Source organism: Palaemon carinicauda, chromosome 4 (genome assembly GCF_036898095.1).
Source record: "Palaemon carinicauda isolate YSFRI2023 chromosome 4, ASM3689809v2, whole genome shotgun sequence".
NCBI lineage: Eukaryota > Metazoa > Arthropoda > Malacostraca > Decapoda > Palaemonidae > Palaemon > Palaemon carinicauda.
In genome coordinates, this window is record NC_090728.1 from 170128211 (window position 1) to 170142299 (window position 14089).

The window sequence follows — 14089 nt, forward strand, 5'->3', positions numbered from 1 at the left end:
ACATTTGCCTTAGAACTATTCACATTAGAATTCTTTAAGGAAAGAGTAGAAGTAGTTGAAACTTAGTTATTTTCGTTTTCAGGTTAATCAACTGAATTTTTTCTGATGAATCACTATATGCAATTACCTCACTCTTTGAAATTTATAATTTCAATTCTTTTTTTTTTTTGTCAAGTTTATAAATGTAAAAGTTATATGTCTTCGGTGGGTAAGTTTGTTGAACATCTAAGGAACTTCATAATTTTGTTATATGTGGTAACCTAATTGTAATCATATCTGTTACTTATGTTAAAGATATAACAACAATAATTTCAATTAACCTTAGTTTCACCTGTTAATAGTTAGGAGAGAGATTCTTTAAGAGTACTGGCTGATCCTAGAAAGTTTCAAATTTATTTTCAGATGGTTTGATTGATGCCATTTGAAACCATTTTGATAGCATTAGAATACCTGTAACATATACAGTAGAGTAATCTCTCAGCTATCACGGGTGTTGCATTCCAGCCACCAGCTACCAACCCCCCTCCTCCCGCTGAAAAACCGCTAAGGAGATACAGAAATCTAAGTTATATTTTTTTCATTGTTTTTATAATTTTTTAATTTTTTATCTTCCTTATAAATGTAAGCTTTTAGAAACTCTACAAACACTCATATAAACCTTTATACACCTCAAACTAAAACTTACTTTTATTGTAGACAGATCCTTAATACTGTATACGTAAAAGAAAAAATTGTAATGGAACACTCACCAGTGAAGATACATAATCTTGATTAGCGGTGATAAAGGTTTAGCTGTGCAGTACTGAACTATGTAGATAATGATAAAACAGTAATGAAGTAAATGTACTACACAGCAGAGAAGAATATTACTGCTCTTCTGAAACCACTACTTCAACTGACACTTCGTCATGTGTTTATCATTTTCGAGTGTAGCAACTTCCTATTTCCACTGATGGAGTAGTACCCATATCTTCTATATTTTGTGGGTGAGGAACATAGTGATCAACAGTTGCTGATAATGTCTTTTCTTACGTAACCTACAAGGAAGATTTTAAATACTTCCATGGCTCCATAGATTGAATTTCTGAACGGCAGTGCATGAATCATCTGGGGTCCCTATCTTTGTCCATTGTCTGAAGTTATTTTGCCATTTTTGCTAAAGTTGAGAGGGGTTGTGATTGGTCCACTTCCTCTTCTCCTCGATCCTCTTACTAATATCATTCATCTTCACTTGCGGACTTTATTGTGTCTATCAGATCTTCATCTGTTAATGGAGCTGATGGGCCTCGATCAGGTTATGTATTTACATCGTCAGTAGTTACATTAGGGAAGCCATTTCCTCCGAACAATTTTGCCAGCCTCACTGCCTTAGCTACTGCCAAGTATTGGATTTTATCAAGAGCGAATCCTTTGTAATAATTGACTACTTTTGACCACAATTTCTTCCAGCAAGGATTGGGATTTTCTTACTTTGTCTCTCTTATGGCCTTCGGGATATTTTGGAGATACATTACAAATGGTGTATCCACACCACTACTTTTTCAGCAATAAGTTCTCATTCGTCTCCATATACTCAGTCAGGGGTTACAAGGAGTTTGCATATATAGTAAAGTGCCTTGAATAATGCCTTGAGCCATAGGTTGAATCAGCATTGTTGTGTTCGGTTGTAAGAATTCTACTTATACGCCCTAATAATACCGGTTGATAATGTGATCCCCAGTATTGTCTATTATCACTTTAAACTCAAGATTTTTTTTTAGGTCCCTTGTGTATCTGGACTTATAAACAGGCGTTGTCTTCATCATGAAGCCCACAGCATTCTCACACATCACAAGCGTGAGGTAATCTTTTTAGGCTTTGCATTCAGGGGCTCTGTCCACTTCCATTGTAATGAAAGTTAGCGATGGTATCCATTCCCTAAAAAGTCAAATCTCATCCATATTGAAAACTTGATCATGCAAATAACCCCTTTCATCAATCATGGTTTAGAACGGCTCATTTATGTACTCATCAGCTACGAGTTTGTCAGAAGAGGCAGCTTCTCCATGCAGGGATACCCTTTTAGTGTTGAATATCTTTTGAAATTCATCAAACCAAGACCAGCCTTTGTTTTCATTAAATTTTGTTGGTTTAGTGGGAGATGCCATAGATGGTTCTGATTCGTCGTCACTGCCATCCATAAACTTTCCATAGAGCTGCCTGACCTCGTGTATGGTGTTAGTATCTAGTTTAAAGCTCTTCTTACAAGCCTTATTGAAATGGCTAATGCAGACTTCATACTTATGATGGCTTTATTGAAGAAGGTTACCATATTGTTTGCTGTCTTGTTAAAAGTGACATTTGCCGTGGTACTTGTATTCTTTTTGCCCTTCTGGATATTGGGAACAATAGATTCATTGATGCCATAATGACAGCCACCTCCGCATAGCTTCTCCCTTCCTTAAGCATGTCTAGGAGTTTCATCTTTTCTGCCATAGTAAGCATCTTTCTGTAACACGTGGGTTCACTGCCAGAAGCCTTAGAAGATGTAGAATGTTTGACTGGAATCTTAGGGATTGAGAGCAATTTACAATTTTATCCACAGATGCCAATTAACACTGCAGAGATAAAGATGCAGAGCAATGTAGCTTATATATACTGCATACTGTATACAGTTGAAGCAAATTGGACAAAATACTGAACTAAATGCTGCAGTTGGCTTTAGAGCAACCCAGCGGCCAGACAGCCAATCAATGGTCAAGATACTGATCAGCATGCTTGAATTGGTTATGTCTCCTCTACCGACTAATAACATGCCTTGTATGGAATTATTTGCGCACTCAAGGCTACTCTCACCACACTTCCCTAGTTTGAGTTGGTTATCTTAGGATACGTCCTTGATCATACACGATATCTTCGGATAGTCGTCCTGGGAGTTAGAACCCTGTGATACCTGAGGGTAATTCTCTTGTAATATCAATCACAGAAATATTATACAGTAGGAAGCAGCCGGAGGGAACTTCCATCAGGACGACATGGCTCGAGGCCAAAAATAGATTTTTCCTATGTCAAAATCCCTTATATATTCATGTTTATATGAACCATTTAGGTTATTTTCACTAACAAGAAATGAACCAACGGTGTTGTAAAATCCCAAATTTTAAAAATAATTTGTATTTTTCCTAATTAAATAAACCTATGTAATTTAATAAGAGAATAATTTTAGTGAAGCAGAAAATTACTGTTAAAATATACAATATAATGAGGTGTTGGTAGTTACTGGTGGGTAGGCCTACCAGCTCACTGAGACTTTGGCCTCACCTAGAAATTGCATGAGGCAGGAAGTATAACTTGAAAGAACTCATACTTGTATAATTAAGAAAAATACAAATTTCATTACTTTAGAAATATATGATTTGTTCCTATACAAATACAAACCTTCATCCTTTGATAAGAGACTTATTCTCAGGAGGGAAGACATTCCTATAACCAAACTGGCTGGTTTAAAATCCTGGGGTGTCTAGCACTCAGTGCTCATAAGGGGCAAAGGTATTGACTAAGACTAAAATTCACTATGTATCACTTGAGTATCAGGTGATATGGCTAAGTTATTGTTATAGATAGGTGGTGATAGAAGAACTATCCCCTCAAAGGGTCTTGTGTCTGTAAATTAAGGCTCAGTAAATTGATGGGTTTACAATACTATCCATCCTTGCCCTTGTCAGGAGGATGTGTGAAAGCACTTCTATCTTGAAATGAAAAGAATAGTTACTCACTTTGGTGTCTTACCTGTATCAAATTCCATTACAGTAATGTAATGGTCGGTCCAATAGCTGCATTGCAAGGGATGGGAAGGATAAGAGGAAAACGGGCCAGACATTCTCACTCTCACTTAGACTGATGTCGTAACAGGTATCTTTTAAGAGATGCTTCTTGACCTGTGAGGGAGCTAGGTATGCTACACCACCTGCTGAGCAGCTACCCCAGGTCCTAAGGAAAAAGTGTTGAGTGTTTTATGGGTGCATTCCTGTAGATGGTGGGCCGTGAAGGTCGTCTGTCATTTCTATAATCTTTCCTTTAGGACTTGGACCACTGACAGTTTCTTCCAGAAGACTAGCATTACACCAGCTCATCTGACTTTGTGAACGCATGCCTGTGTCATTTGTTCCAGGTCATTTATTATGTGGTCCAGCACTCTATTTATGGTTTCCAGAAGTCAGAAAGAAATGGTGTTCCTGGTATTTTCTTCTTGAGCCTTCATGCACTGATGAAAAGGTTCTGCAGTCGTGGTCTGAATGTTTGACTTCTCTTGAAGTAACCTCTTAATGCCTTCTCAGGGCATAAAAGCCACTCAAATGGATGAAATTAAAATTGAAAATTAATCAAATATTGTTTCTTTTACGGCTGGGTTTTTACGATTTTGCTATGAATTCAGGGGCAAAGGAAAACGATACCTTCCTCCAAACCATCTTAGTGGCTGACGAGATATGACAGTCCGTGTAGCTCATTTGCCTGATTTGGCCAAGCCAAAGCAAAAAGAAAAAATTTTAAAGACCTGAGAACCATTCTTACATTCTAGGAGGGATTTCTGAGTTCTCTTGGTGGACAAAGTTGTTTTAAACTCTTAACCAATTTCGACAATTCCTATGAAGTTGACCAGTAGACTCCTTTTAGTGTGAAGATTTAGGTCAAGGCTGAGCGGTAGCATTTAACTGCTTAAAGGAATTTCTCACTTCTCAAGAAGACTAAGAAGTCTGCTATGAGTTGGATAGAAGCACTGAGAGGATAAGTGCCTATTCTATGACACCAATCACAGAAGATGGCCCATTTGTCATGGTAGACTGCCATAGATTATGATCTGAGGTATCCAGATATCTCTTATGCAGTTATGTAAAAAAATTTCCCGCTTTGAGGAGATGCTAGATAAAATCCACCTTTGAAGAGAGATATGACAGGGAACTGGGATGTCTCTGAAGATATGGTTGACAGAGAAGATGTGGTTGACAGAGAAGATCTGGTCAATTGGGTAGTTGTTTTGGAGCTTTGGATAACACCATCAGATTGTCTGGGTACCAATCTGCATGCAGCCACTTGGGAGTTACAAATATCATTTAGAAATTTGGGGCACAGTATTTCACATCTGATAAGGCAAAACAGAGGGCAAGCATAAAAGTTTAGGCCTTCTCACAAGTGTTGGAAGGTGTCTTCCAGTGCCATTGCCTGATCTGGTATTGGCAAGCAGTATACTGGGAGCATGTTGTTTAGCTTCGTCTCAAACATGTCCTTGGTCAAAAAACCTCACAAAATCTGCAGATTCCTTGCCACTTGAGGATGATCAAATCACTCCAACCAGATGGTTTGTCTCTGTTGACTTAAGTTTGTTGGCTATCACTTACCTTTTCCCCTGAATGAACCTGGTCGACAGATGTATTGCGTTGTTCTGTGACCATTCATGGGCCTATATCACTAAGTCACATGTAGGCCACTACGGTAATGTTGTCGCTCATCAATGCTGCTGAGTGGCCTATCAAACTGTGTGTTGGAGAGACTGTAGAGCCAACAGTGTTGCTTTCATCTCTAGAATATTGATGTAAAGGTTTCTCCACCTTTGACCTTAGTCCTGCGATTATATTATATGCTCTCTAAGATGCTCGCCACATCCTTCCTTCGATGCAGCTGTGAAGATTAGTTTTGGAATAGGGGATTTCAATATAGACCCCTTGAACAGATTTTTGTCCTTCACCCACCAATCCAGATCAAATCTGACTTCCTGTTGCACAGGAACGAGACAATGAGGAGTATCTTTGTTTTAAAACCACTATCTTTAGACACCATTGCAGAGATCTTAGATATAGACAGTCGTGGGGAACCAGTTTATTCAAGGATGAATAGTGGCGTAGAATTTGCTGCCACTAATGAGCTGGAAACTTTTAAAGACTTAGAACATGGTGTGCCACCCTTTTGAGTCTGGTTATTCGATTATTGGATGGAAAAGCTTTCCCTACTGCCATGTCCACTCTCATCCTAGATACTCTATCTTTTGCTTGGGCATGAGGCTGGACTAATCCAGATTCACCATGATCCCCAGATCCTGGCAAAATGAGAGTCTGTCACAGGAGTTACCGCTTGGATGGCCATAGAATCCTCCAATCATCGAGGTACAGTATCTCAGTAAATGGATGCCATTGGCATGTGCCCAAGCTGATTCCAGAGTGAACACTGAAGTGAAAACCTGAGGAACTTCCTTGACACTGAATGTACATCGATACAGAAATATGATTCTCTTAGATCTAGAGAGCATATAATCATCCCTCCTGATAGCTTTTCTTATCGTGCTTACTGCCTAATTCTGAATGGTGTTTGAAGAACAAACTCTTTCAAAGTGGAGTGTTCTATTATTGGCCTCCAGCCTCCTGTTGACTTTTCTACTAGATGAAGTCGGCTGTAGAAGTCCAGAGACCTTTGTGGACTTCCATTGGTAGGATCTAGTGTTTTTGTAATCCTAGTGAATATGGTAATATTGTGTGAATCAGAGTGAGAGGAGGGTGCTAGCCAATGAATGGGATGAAGTATCCTTGCAGGAGGGCTTCCACCCTCCAATCCTTTGCCTCGTGGTACTACCACCTCGCCCACTGGCTTGAGAGGCATCCCCCACTCGTGGCAGTTGCAGGGAGGGACTGCCTTGACCAACAGGACCTAACCCCTCTCCTGCCTCTCCCTCTTCTTTATTGGCCAAACTGAGTGCAAAAAAGCTGGGTGTAATCAGTCGACTTTCTGGAGGAAGATAACAATGGTGTCATTGATCTTGATCTCACCATCGTTTTCTTAAGAGCTGAACTTAGAGGCGTCGTCATTCTCGATTTCGTTCCAGGAGCTGCTGTTATTTATCTGAAGGAGACTGCTTGCTGAAAGAGCACGATTTGGTTTGATTGCCTCTATTTTTCAATCATTCTTCCACTTCCTAAAGAGGGAACCGGACAGGATTGAAAGTAAGGCATTTTTTAACACTAGAGCCTCCCTTTGACCAATCTGCCTTGCAAACTTTGCGGCTGTGGCGTCTCTTCATTTTATGACCCAGTTGGTTCAATTGGGTTGCTGATTTGTGGGTCAGGAAGGTGATTGAACCAAATCGATAAACCGTTTCTTCTTCACAGATTTCTATAAATCTTTAAAGTAGGGGAAGAAAGACATCTTACCTGACCTGTGGTCCAGCCATGATGTTGCTTGTAAGCTAGCTATTGTCATAGCTTTCATATTCGATGATGCTGTGACTGAGAAGATGGTTGGTTGGAAACCTAACTTCTCTATCGAGGTTCTGGGCGTGAGTGTGGAGATGGTTACATCCACTAATATAGGTGAAGGGGTGGAGTCTTCCATCACATAAAATCATCTTTGCATTGAAAGAGTCAGTGCTAAAATTTTATTCGAGTGGCTGCCCCTAGTGTTTCTCCTGCCAGAGACTTGCAAGTTTGCTTTGTCAATTGCTTCCTTGGCTAGATCTGACAAAGGAAGTTCTAAAGGTTAGCAACTTGTGGTGTCCTGTCTTGTTGCCTTTTTTAGGCTTCTTATTGGTTCTTCCAAATCATTGATCTGCCAAATGAAAGCCAATACTCTCAGGAACACCCACTCTGATTCTGTCTCCTAAGCTTACGATAGAGTGGGGCCCAGTATCTGGTGTAGCTGGTTATCCACATCTTGTGAACTTTCACCTATCAGTGGAGAAGGTGATTCTTCCAGGACTGGGGAATGTCTAATAAAGACTAAAATATCTTTCTGGTCCTAGAACCATACTGGATCGATATTCCGGTGTGTCATCATTGTCTTTGTTTCTCTTAGAAGACCTATGGGTTCTCTTCAATCCTGCATTTGCCTTGGGTGACAAAGTGGAAGCTTGTGCTTCTGAAGAGCTGACACAATCACTCTGGGATGACCTAGACTACAGAGTCCTTGGATTGTTTGCTTATCATTGATGTCCTACTATCGTGGTCTCTTGGTAACCTTTCATTCGGAGATAGTCTTGAAGTGTTAGGGTCTTGCAGTGACAGATCCCTATTTTTCTTAAGCATTCTCATGTCCTTTCTCTGAGTTTGGAGGCTGTCTGAAGGAGAACAAAGTGGAGACCTTGTCCTATGGCAATAACTCTCCTTAGAGGAGTTTTGGTCTCTCAATATTTAGCTCTGCCTTTGACTATTCTGAGGAATATTCTCTTAGGAATACCGCGAATGGTGAATATTCCTTGGTTAGAGGAGTTTTGGTCTCTCAATATTTAGCTCTGCCTTTGACTATTCTGAGGAATATTCTCTTAGGAATACCGCGAATGGTGAATATTCCTTGGAGAATGTTTTTCATAAACCAAAGTTTTAGTGTGAGCATATCAATATGCTTATTTGTTCCGACTCTCCCTTTGTTATCCGAAGAGAGGCGTTGAGATTGGGAAAAGTGCTCTTGTTGTGAATCATTAGGAGATTGTCCATGTGTGTGAATCAACCTAGTTGGGCCTCAATATCCCCGGGTATGATCTTTGTGGATTCGGTCATTCCCGATATAGAGAACTGTATAACATATTAAATAAAAAATCACATTTGCGGTTTCTTGATAATTACTATCGTTGACTAACTTTTTCAAACAGGCTGTACAAAATAGAACAGCCCAACTTTATTGCTAACACATGTAAACTATTCAGTGATAAACCCTATGCATAGCAATTATAAAACAGTAATAAAGATGATTAAAAGAAGTTAATACATACATGCATTCAACAGCCAGTCCATGAGAGCTTAAGTGAGAGTTGTCATTTACTGTACATGTTCAGTAATGCTTTTTCATCTATTTGAGAGAGAGAGAGAGAGAGAGAGAGAGAGAGAGAGAGAGAGAGAGAGAGAGAGAGAGAGAGAGAGAGAGAGAGAGAGAGAGAGAGAGAGGCTACAGTACACTTGTTTCCAAATACTAATGTTTTTTATTATAGTATGGAGATACTATAGTTATGGACTTGCAAATACCTAAATCTAGATAGCCAGCAATAATGTTTGTTTTGCTTCATTATATACCTGGCAGCAATATAGTAGTCTTGCAGGAAAGTACCATACAGTACAGTACTTGTGAAACATCAACAAAGTCCTGGTATTTATAGTAAAAATGGAAGGGATGTATGATGCTCAATTGTATTGCAAGACTTGGGATCTACAGAATCTTTCAGAAAAGTAAGGGTAGACAATAACGTATAATTAGGTTGCTCTATGATCTTAGACAGTAGTGCATATATAAATATTAGCATTCCAAGCATCTACATTATTGATATCAGATTAAAGCTCTGTTGGTAGTTAGGAGAAAAGTAGAAAAGTACTTGAAGCATTTCTATTCTTGGAAAAAAAATTGGGAGCATTAACATTACTAGCATTCTTTGGCCTAAAAGAAAATTTTCGCTAGGTACAGACTAATTATATACCAAACTAAAGTACCTCTTGTCAGAGAAATAAAAAGGAAAAGGATGAAGGTCAAACAAATTTATCCCTGGAAAATGCAAAATATCAGTGATCAGCAAATTCATTAAGTTTTGGTTAAATAGAATAAAATTACTGTCTTGTACAACCTTAAATTCATGGTAGATTAGTTAAAATAAGACTCCCCTCTTATACTAACACATGCACTACATAGGATAATCATATAGTCATTAGTAATATTTTTTCAGTGCTAGTTCATCATAATAAAGAAATACTACCGATGGTCTCATTTATGCAAAATGTAAAAATGCAAAGCAGTACAGTACCAGCAAATTAATCAATAAAATACACCCAAACATGAGAAAACTTGCTTTTTAATTGCTCCAACTCAGGTCATAAATTTTATTGTGAAAATTATGTGCCTAGTTAACAGGCATTTGGCAGTTCAGTGTCATATAATGACAGGTGCTAACACATGCTCGAATAAACCAGCAATACCCTGTTCAAACTTTAGCTTAAAAACACAAAAAATAGTTTGTTTCTATATAAAACTTTTCGCACACTATATATTGTAAAGGTGTAGGATTGAGTGGTTTAGAATATTATGAATTGAAAGAAAAGTCCTTGTCTTTAACTATAGCTTTAAAGTTATTTAAAATTGCTGACTGAAGTACATATAAAGATGTCTCATTAGATATATTGTAGATGGGACTAGGTTTTACCTTGTGGATGTCATTTCACCTTTATGTTTTATGCATTATTTTAGATTGCCCGATTCAGTTTTTTTTTTTTTATTACAGGTACATGACCAAGGCAATTACCTTCATCTTCATCGGAGATGGAAATCATGAGAAAAAATTGTCTCCCTGCCTACCTGTGTCTGTCGCAGCAATATCTTTGGATTTTCAATCATTCTCCTTCTAGGAGTAACCATTTATAGCCCTCCATGTTGTCTCCAGTCATGCAGAAGTCCTGGAGTAGATATGTTTATAAATTTTGTACAGTTGATTGCTGATAACTCAAACTAAATATGATACCGACTGTTGTCCATGAGATGGTCTAGTCTACAAGTAAGGGAGTTATCTCTGAAATACAGTAATGGCTGAAAACAGTTTGTGGACTTATGAAATACATGCACAGTGCTACAGTGAGTCTAATATTACCCGTGATTGCACATAGTCTTGACTTTTAACGTTGGAATCTTGGAGCTTCAGATAGTAGTTGGTAGTGAAAGCCTAACTTTTGGGATCAGTGTTCCTGGAGAAAATATATTTTTATCTTTTTAATATCCGAGATGTTATTTCTGAGAAAACCCCCTTGGCTTTAGCTGTCCAAACATGTGACAGCTCCTGACATTGGATGACTTGAACCTTTCGCAGTTGAATTCAAGTTACCACAGTACAGTACTACTGAAACCATGATTTTTTTAACAATGTCCCATTAATGAAAAGGATCAGGAATAGAATGTCTTCTTGAAGCTTTTTATAGCTCTATATATACAATATACTATCATCTTCCTGATGATAATGATTTTATGAATAAAATCTATGCTACCTAGCTAGCTATTACCAGTTTGTTCTGTCCAGAAATGTTTAATAGCTGTGCGTGTTATGTATGAAATGTAAAAAAATTATCTCTTAGAGGGATTATATAATTACAGTTAAAAGGTTTATTATATTTCTATAATTCTCAAAATATACTAAGCTGACTTATTATCTGATAGGGTTAGAAGAAATTTCCTACATCATAACCTGTAATTATATTACACATTGTCCTTGCAAAGCATTTTTCATTATTATTTTTACTGTATTCTTTTCAAACGAAAATTTACCCTATTGACAGAATTAATATTTTTGGTATCAATTTGCACTTCAAGAAAACTGTAGTGATATAATATTGGTCTCCACTAAATCAGGGAAAACATAAATCTCATTAAATACCATCCTCCTAGGAGTAATTTTATTGTGCACCGTATGTTTTAAAGGAGCTAATTATAGGTCGTAAATTTACCTGTCTCCTCATCTTGGTTTCAGGCCATTTGCTTATGTATTCCTTCATATGGAAGTTTTCGTCCAACATATAGTAGAAATTATTGCACGGTACAGTACACTTTTACGGGAAGTAAGTACTAAACATGTACATTTAATCGACTTATTGAAGAAATTAAGTATCCAGTAGCACAACTATTACAAAATTGATACAGTAATATCAACAGGAAAAGAAAGATTGAGGAATGAGTGCCCAAAATTAATTTTGATATTTGAAAAAAATATGTTGCATTTATGTACAGTAATGTATTTAAATTAAAATTTGATAACTATAAATAGATTCTGAATTCTTTGCATTGCTGGTTCTCTCAGTTTTATTTGTGCAATTGTAATAGTGTACCTGTATTTACATTTCAGATATTATATAAAAATGAATATAAACCTACTACCATATATAGGGATATGTATTCTGTTGTACACATACATGTACAGTACTGTACTGTATTTTACATTTTTAGTTTTTTTTTTAATATACTTTATGAATTTTAACTGTTATTGTAGTTTGGGATATACCGTGCATTATATTTTAAAACTTCCTTAGGGAAACGAGAATAACATTGTTTGGGATATTAGGTTTCCCAGCTTTAAGTTATGGGGAAAAATACTATTAGGAAAAATATTTTATAGGCCTCTATTATTCATATTTTTTATTGCCCTGGGAGGTGGTACAACTAAAGGAAATAAGACATTGAATTTTGTTCAAGTAATAAAAATCATTTTATGCTTATTTACATTTATATTTTATATTTTGAATTCTGCAATCCCTTTTATTTATGTTTGATTTACATTCTCTGGCTTAATGATGGAGCCATTTAGATATAAGTGCAGGTATCACTATTTGAAAAAAAATTCATAATTGCAAGGGATACTGTATTCAGTAAGTTGCATGTAAATTACTTATGCTAGATTACAGTAGCTGTCATGTACAGTATTTCTTAAATAAAAGTTTTTATGATCTATCTAAAACTATTGTAAAACTTGACTTGTAATCCCTTCAGGCCTTTAGTAAATTATATAACAGTAGATTATAGCGCATACAGAAACACGAGTTCCATAATAGTGACATCACCATCAGTGTGATTCATTTCAACTCAGTGTTGTAGTGCTCTACGGTGGCATCCTAATGATCATCCACACATAGGGACCTTGAGAGCTACAAATTTTAAATCAAACTTCTTATTATGGAACATTAGAATCTCAATTCTCTATATGCATTTTAAGGTTGATGAATGGTTTTCTTAAGTTATGGTTAGTAGGCTCAAGCCTTCATATTACAGTACCTTATTTGAAACTAAACAGTTGACAGACTAAAGCCACTCACATTTTTGAGTACTGTATTATTTGAATCAGAATTTTCATTTGAAAACTTTATTCCACCTGCAGTATAGTGCACCTTAAATCTTAATTTTATTTAAGGTACATGTAGTTTATCAGTTTATGATAAAAGCGAACTCAAGCTAAAACCTGTTAAATCATACCACCTACGCAGTGTGAATTATAATTTTCTGGTTAAACTATGAATTCCTCATTACATGCTTTTTTTAATGTTTAAATTGGAATTGTGGAGAAAATTTCAAGTATTTCAACATTACTTTTTAGTTCATATGACAGGGTGGTAAAAGAAATCTTTTAAAATCGAAGCAATAATTTTTTTAAAAAGTCATCACATTCATTGTGTTCTAATTTTCTTTTTAGAGCAGTCTATTAATCTGCACACTGAATTACTACTTGTATATGCCATGTCACTTAAAAGATGTAAAATTATGTCCCATGTTCAGTAAATTACCACAAATATAAATTATACAGTGGTGGCTGCATAATTTGGCCATAATTTTTTAATGTCCTTACTAAATTTCTTTGTTTATTATAGATGTACATTTCTAGAGATTCAGTTTTACCCATAATGTTAAATTATCCTATGTTTATTGAAAAAAAATATATACAGTATATAGATTAGGCTAGAATATGAATTTTTTTATTTGATTAAGAAGTGTAAAAATAATCTGTACAATTAATTTTTCATACATCTTTAAGGATATCAAGTATTTGTATAATATATGTAGATAATGGATGTTATATGCATAGAGGTTTATTTTTATGTTCAAAGGAGAATGGTTCCTGCAGTCAACCATTCAGAACAAAACAGAAAAAAAATTAAATACGAAAGTGCATGTTGTGCCATAGCTCACAGTGGACCCTATACAGTGATTACGAGATGTGTCAAACTTAGGTGTGTTCATTATCTGTGTAATAAAATAGAAACAAGGTGTTTCTTGTTATTTTCCTTTTTCATTTTGTGGGATTCACAAATATGCAGGGTCAATATACTTTGCAGTTATTTAGTTGAATTATATCAATTGTTGAATTAACCATTGATAAGGGAAAAGTAAACACAATATTTTAACATAGGCTGAGAAAATATATAACATGAGCATTTTGAAGCTTACTGCATTACATATTATCAAAACACCTTTTCAGTTACAGTTACATAGCTTCTTTTCTTCCTTCTGCTAGGCTTGGAAAAGAAAAGAACTGTAGCTGAAAAAAAATCATATTTTCAACCACATCATGAATAGACCCTCTGTGGCCCCCCAAAAAATTCACCCTCCAACATAAGCATCA

The 14089-nt window shown here is 36.4% G+C and overlaps 1 protein-coding gene across 1 annotated transcript in view; it reads left to right on the plus strand.

Annotated features, from left to right (window-relative positions):
• Positions 1–13728, plus strand: part of LOC137639751 (protein slit-like) — a 64275-nt gene extending 50547 nt beyond the window's left edge. The window contains exon 24 of the mRNA XM_068371995.1: positions 10220–13728. The gene's annotated coding sequence lies outside the window, so the exon portion shown is untranslated. The remainder of the gene's footprint in view (positions 1–10219) is intronic.
• The last annotated feature ends 361 nt before the right edge of the window (positions 13729–14089 follow it).